The 7,313-nt window shown below is 35.4% G+C and overlaps 1 non-coding gene across 1 annotated transcript; it reads left to right on the forward strand.

The window, feature by feature from the left end:
• The first annotated feature begins 228 nt into the window (after positions 1–228).
• On the forward strand, positions 229–332 carry LOC148580458 (small nucleolar RNA R71). Its single transcript, XR_015899110.1, has one exon. It is a non-coding gene; the product is annotated as a small nucleolar RNA R71 (small nucleolar RNA).
• The last annotated feature ends 6,981 nt before the right edge of the window (positions 333–7,313 follow it).

A 7,313-nucleotide genomic window follows, 5' to 3' on the forward strand; every position in this document is an offset into this window, starting at 1 on the left:
AGAGTATCAATCTCCAGAACTCCTTTCTTTTGAGTTGTCCCATTTCTCACATGATTTCTTTCAGAAGTGTACATGAATTTGTTGTTTCCAACCATTTTAATGAGTTCCTGGGCTTCTTCAGGCGTCTTCTTCAGATGAAGAGATCCACCAGCAGAGTTGTCCAATGACATCTTGGACAGTTCAGACAGACCATCATAGAATATGCATATGATGCTCCATTCTGAAAGCATGCCAGAAGGACACCTTCTGATCAACTGCTTGTATCTTTCCCAAGCTTCATAGAGGGATTCTCCTTCCTTCTGTCTGAAGGTCTGGACTTTCACTCTAAGCTTACTCAATTTTTGAGGTGAAAAGAATTTTACCAAGAAGGCATTGACCAGCTTTTCCCAAGAGTTCAGGCTTTCTTTAGGTTGTGAGTCCAACCATGTCCTAGCTCTGTCTCTTACAGCAAAGGGAAAAAGCATAAGTCTGTAGACCTCAGGATTAACCCCATTGGTCTTAACAGTGTCACAGATTTGCAAGAATTCAGCTAAAAACTGATGAGGATCTTCCAATGGAAGTCCATGATACTTGCAATTCTACTGCATTAGAGAAACTAATTGAGGCTTAAACTCAAAGTTGTTTGCTCCAATTGTAGGAATTGAGATACTCCTTCCACAGAAGTCAGAAGATGGTGCAATGAAGTCACCAAGCATCTTCCTTCCATTGTTGGCATTGTTGTTATTTTCTGCTGCCATGTCTTCTTCTTTTTCGAAAATTTCTGTTAGGTCCTCTTCAGAGAGTTGTGCTTTAGCTTCTTTTAGCTTCCTCTTCAAGGTCCTTTCAGGTTCAGGATCAGCTTCAACAAGAATACCTTTGTCTTTGTTCCTGCTCATATAAAAGAGAAGAGAACAAGAAAGTATGAAATCCTCTATGTCACAATATAGAGATTCCTTGAGGTGTCAGAGGAAAACAGGAATAGAGGGATGAAGTAGGTAGATAAGAATTTGAACATATGAAGAAGGAGAGAGAGTCCGAATTGCTAATTGAGGAGGAGTGTTGGTCCTTAAATAGAAGAAGGTGAGGAGGGGGAAAAATTTTTCGAAAACAAATTTTTAAATAAAACTAAAAAATTTTTTAAAATAATTAAAAAGAATTTTGAAAAAGTGGTTGATGGTTTTTCGAAAATTAAAAGTGAGAAAGTGGTTAGGTGATTTTGAAGAGGATTTTGAAATCAGTAATAAAAAAGATATGATTGAAAATTATTTTGAAAAAGATGTGGTTGAGAAAATATGATTGAGAAGATATGATTGAAAAATAATTTAAAAAGATTTGATATATATATATATATATATATTTTAAATTAATGACTTGGCTAATAAGAAATTTAAAAGATATGATTCTAAAATTCAAATATTGAACCTTTCTTAACAAGGAAGTATCAAACTTGAAATTTTTGAATTAAATCATTAATTGGTAGCCAGGACTTTCAAAAATAGTGAGAGAAAAATGGAAAAAGATTTGATTTTGAAAAAGATATGATTTGAAAAAGATATGATTTGAAAAGGATTTGATTTTGAAAAATTTTGAAGATTTGAAAAAGATTTGAATTAAAAACTAACTTACCTCCCTTGTGTTGTCCTGGCATTAAACCCCCAGAATGGTATCCATTCTAGTGTTTAACGCCCATTTGGCTACCTCCTTGGACGTTAAACGCCCAGCCAGGGTACCTGGCTAGCATTTAGATGCCAGAATTCCTTTTCACTGGGCGTTTTGAATGCCCAGATTTTTCTCTGTGATTCCTCTGCTGTATGTTCTGAATCTTCAATTCTCTGTATTATTGACTTGAAAAGACATAATTTTGAAAAAAAAATTTTGAATTTTTAATGATGAGAGAGAACAGCAACAAAATGAAACTAATCATGAAAAACTAAGATCAAAGAAATAATGCATGCAAGAACACGTTGAATGTCAAGATGAACAACATATTTTTTTTTTTAAGAAAAGAAAGACATGCAAGACACCAAGCTTAGAAATTTTCATATTAGAGACACTAACAAATTGAGAATGCACATGAGAAACAACAAAAGACACAAAATAAGAGAATTTAAAGATCAGACCCAATAAAATCATCAAGAACAACTTGAAGATCAATGAAGAACATAATGCATATATTTTAGAAGAAGGAAAGAAAATTAAAAATATGCAAGACACCAAACTTAAAATGTGACACTAGACTCAAACAAGAAACATAAATTATTTTTTATTTTCATGGTTTTAATAAAAAAATTTTTTGTATATTTTTCGAAAAAAATAATAAAAAGGTTAAACATAAAATAAAATTACCTAATCTAAGCAACAAGATGAACCGTCAGTTGTCCAGACTCAAACAATCCCCGGCAACAGCGCCAAAAACTTGGTGCACGAAATTACAATCACACTCTTGCAATTCCGCACAACTAACCAGCAAGTGCACTGGGTCGTCCAAGTAATACCTTACGTGAGTAAGGGTCGATCCCACAGAGATTGTCGGCTTGAAGCAAGCTATGGTCATCCTTGTAAATCTCAGTCAGGCAGATTCAAATGGTTATGGGGTTTTGATAATTAAAATATAAATAAAATATAATATAAGATAGAAATACTTATGTAATTCATTGGTGGGAATTTCAAATAAGCGTCTGGAGATGCTTTGTTGCTTCTGAACTTCTGCTTTCCTACTGCCCTCTTCCAACCATGCGTTACCTCCTTCCATGGCAAGCTGTATGATCCTTTCGGATGAAAACAAATCCATATGCGCTGTCACCACACGGCTAATCATCTGTCGGTTCCCGCTAGCATTGGAATTGGACCATTGTCCTTTTGCACACTATCACTTGTGCCCTACATTCGCAGGTTTGAAGCTCGTCACAGTCATTCCTTCCCAGATCCTACTCGGAATACCACAGACAAGGTTTAGACTTTTCGGATCCTGGATCCTACTCGGAATACCACAGACAAGGTTTAGAATTTCCAGATCCCAGGAATGGCTGCCAATAATTATAGCCTATACCACGAAGACTCTGATCTCACGGAATGGAATGCTCTATTGTCAGGAGAGGCAACCATGCATCGTGAACCAGGAGGCCAAGAGATACACAGTCAAGCTATTGCAGATAGAACGAAAGTGGTTGTCAGGCACGCATTCATAAGTGAGAATGATGATGAGAGTCACGGGTCATCACATTCATCAGGTTGAAGTGCGAGTGAATATCTTAGAGAAGAAGTAGGCGTGAATTGAATAGAAAAACAATAGTACTTGTCTTAATTCATGAAAAACAGCAGAGCTCCACACCTTAATCTATGGGGTGTAGAAACTCCACCGTAGAAAATACATAAGTGGAAATAGGGTAGGCATGGCCGTGAGGCCAGCCTCTATGGTCTAAGGACTAAACGTCCAGAGATTTTCCAAAGATGAAAATACAATAGTAAAATGTCCTATTAATAATGAACTGGTAGCCTAGGGTTTACAGAAATAAGTAAATGATGCATAAATCCACTTCCGGGGCCCACTTGGTGTGTGCTTGGGCTGAGCATTGAAGCTTTTTCGTGCATAGGCTATTCTTGGAGTTAAACGCCAGCTTTGGTGCCAGTTTGGGTGTTTAACTCCAATTCTGGTGCCAGTTTGGGCGTTTTACGCCAGAAATTTTAGGCTAAATTAGAACGCAGATTTGGGGCACTAATCTCGGAAAAAGTATGGACTATTATATATTACTGGAAAGACCAGGATGTCTACTTTACAACGCAATTAAGAATGCGCCAATTGGGCTTCTATAGCTCCAGAAAATCCACTTTGAGTGTAGGGACGTCAGAATCCAACAGCATCTGCAGTCCTTTTTCAGCCTCTGAATCGGATTTTTGCTCAGGTCCCTCAATTTCAGTCAGAAAATACCTGGAATCACAGAAAAACACACAAACTCATAGTAAAGTCCAGAAATGTGATTTTTATTTTAAAACTAATAATTATATACCAAAAACTAACTAAATCATACTAAAAACTACCTAAAAATAATGCTAAAAAGCGTATAAATTATCCGCTCATCAGTTGCATTCATAGGTTGCATCTCATGAGTCTTACTTTCCCCCATTCATTCTTTATATCTCCTTGAGCTTAGCATGAGGACATGCTAATGTTTAAGTGTGGGGAGATTGATAAACCACTATTTTATGGTTTATCTTGTGCTCAATTGAGTGGTTTTTATCAAGTCTTCACACACTTATTCATACAATTTGCATGATTTTACAATTCCTTCCCAATTTTACTCTATGATTGAAAATATGCTTCTTTGGCCATAAAATTGCTATGTTTAATCCTCTCTTTTATACCATTCGATGCCGTGATCCGTGTGTTCAGTATTTTCAGGCTTTATAAAGCAGGAATGGCTTAAAGGATGGAAAGGAAGCTTGCAAAATTGGAAGGAGCAGAAGAAATAGAGGAGACAACCAGCGAGGTGCGACGCACACGCATGGCTCACGCGTGCGCATGAATTGGAGTTCGCACGGCAACGCGTGCGCATGCCTGACGCATATGCGTGATACGCGAAGTTGACCAGCGACGCGTACGCGTGACTGACGCGTACGCGTGACATGCGCTACTTGCAGAAATCGCAGAAAATGCTGGGGCAATTTTGGGCTGAGTTTGGACCCAGTTTTTGGCACAGAAACACAGACTAAAGCCAGGGGACAAGCAGAGACTCAACACACATTGAATCAACATTTATTCACATAATTTTTTGTTTTAGATGTAGTTTCTAGAGAGAGAGGTTCTCTCCTCTCTCTAGGTTTTAGGATTTGTCTTAGTTTTAGGTTTATTTCTTCTCAATTCCAGGTTCAATGTTCCTTTAATTTAGTTTCTCTTCTACTTTTATTTGTTCTAGCATTCTAGTTAATTTATTTTTCTTTTTGATTCTCTTCTTTTCCAATTTGGTTTATGAACTCCATGTTATATTTGATTTTCTATATTAATGCAATTTGAGGTATTTCAGATTTATTATTGTTTTTATGTTATTGATGCTTTCAATTGGTTATTTTAGATTTTACACTCCCTATTACTTTTATATGTTTTTATGTTATGCTTCCAAGTGTTTGTTAAAATGCTTGAGAGGTTTTTAAGTTAGATTTTTATGTTCTTGGCTTTGGTTGAGTAATTGGTGACACTTGAGTTATCAAACTCATTTGTTGATTGATAATTGGAATTTGCTAGTTAATTTGGATCCCTCTAAAGCTAGTCTTTCCTTAGGAGTTGGCTAGGACTTGAGGAATCAAATTAATTGATCCACTTGACTTTCCTCCATAGTTAGATGTTAACTAAGTGGTAGCAACGGACAATTCTCAACACAATTGATAAGGATAACTAGGATAGGACTTCCAGTTCTCATACCTTTCCAAGAGCTTTTCTTAATTATTATTTTATTTTCTTGTCATTTACATTCTTTGTTCAACATTCAAAAACCCAAAAAGATACTTTTCCATAACCAACAATAAATACACCCCCTGCAATTCCTTAAGAGACGACCCGAGGTTCAAATACTTCGGTTTATTTTTATTCGGTTTGCTTTAGTGACAACCAAACTTTTGTATGAAAGGATTCTTTGTTGGTTTAGAAGCTATACTTACAACGAGAATTTATTGTGAATTCTAAACTGTCAAAATCCCTTCGTCAATGATATTATTAACTTTCCTAATTCAGTTCTTCTTTTATTCTTGAACACAGCTTTCAGAATCTTGGCCGTGACCCTAAGCACCTTGTTTTCCAGTATTACCACCGGATATAATAATGCCACAAACACTTTAACTGAGTGAACCTTTTCAGATTGTGACTCAGCTTTGCTAGAGGTGTCCAGAGTTCTTAAGCACACTCTTTTTGCTTTGAAAAAGATTTAAAAAGATAAATTTTTAAAATTGAAATTTTGACTTAACTAACAAGAAACTACCAAAGTTTAAAAATTTTGACTAAGTCAACCTAAGGAATTCGAAAATAATGAGTAAAAAAAAAGGAAAAGATATTTTTTGAATTTAATGAGGAAAGAGAAAAATAATAAAATGACACTAAACTTAGAATTTTTAGATCAAAACAAAGAAAACAAACAAGAAAACTTTGAATGTCAAGATGAACACCAAGAACACTTTGAAGATCAAGGTGAACACCAAAAACTTTGAAAATTTTTAAGGAAATAAGGACACAAAAAACACCAAACTTAAAAATTTTTATACTTTGGACACTAATAATTCGAAAATGTATAAGATAAACAACAAAAGACACCAAACAAGAAAACTTAAATATCAAATAAGGAAAATTATCAAGAACAATTTGAAGATCAAGAAAGAACTAAGAACATGTAATTAAAAATATGAAGAAAAATAAAAACATACAATTCGAAAAATTGAAGGAAAATAAAAACATGCAATTGACACCAAACTTAAAACATGAAACTAAACTTAAATAGAAGACTCAATTATTAGTTTATTGGTTTTTATCTATTTATTAAAAATTTTTGAAAAAATCTGGTAAAAGAAAACAAGAATTTTAAAATTTTAACAAAAACAATAATAAAAGACTCAAAGAAAAATCAAATATTAATAACGAAAAATAAGATTTTTGAAAAGAAAATAAAAAACTCAAATTTAGTGACTCTAAACCAAAAAAGATAATTTTTTTCCTAATCTAAGCAACAAGAGGAACCGTCAGTTGTCCAAACTCGAACAATCCCCAGCAACGGCACCAAAAACGTGATTCACGGAATTGTGATCACACTTTTCACAACTCCGGTACAACTAACCAGCAAGTGCACTGGGTCGTCCAAGTAATACCTTACGGGAGTAAGAGTTGATCCCACGGAGATTACCGGCTTGAAGCAAGTTATGGTTATCCTGTAAATCTTAGTCAGGAGATTCAAATGATATAAATGATTTTGTTTATGAAAAGTAAATAACATGAAATGAATGATACTTGTGATTCAGTAATGAGGAACAGGTTGAGATTCCAGAGAAGCTCTGTCGTCTGAATCTTTGCTTTCCTACTGTCTTCTTCTCTAAACACACATGGCTTCCTTCCATGGCAAGCTGTATGTTGGTGGATCACCGTTGTCAATGGCTACCATCCGTCCTCTTAGTGAAAATGGTCCAGGTACGGTTTCTGTACGGCTAATCAACTGTTGGATCTCTCGTCTCGGATAAAAAATACCAGGCACAGCTACCGCATGGCTAATCATCTGTCGGTTCTCACTTGTGTCAGAATAGGATCTCTCTATCCTTTTTCACACTATCACTGCGCCCAACATTCGTGAGTTTGAAGCTCG

This window comes from Arachis ipaensis, chromosome B10 (genome assembly GCF_059453495.1).
Source record: "Arachis ipaensis isolate K30076 ecotype BB chromosome B10, ASM5945349v1, whole genome shotgun sequence".
NCBI classification, from domain to species: domain Eukaryota; kingdom Viridiplantae; phylum Streptophyta; class Magnoliopsida; order Fabales; family Fabaceae; genus Arachis; species Arachis ipaensis.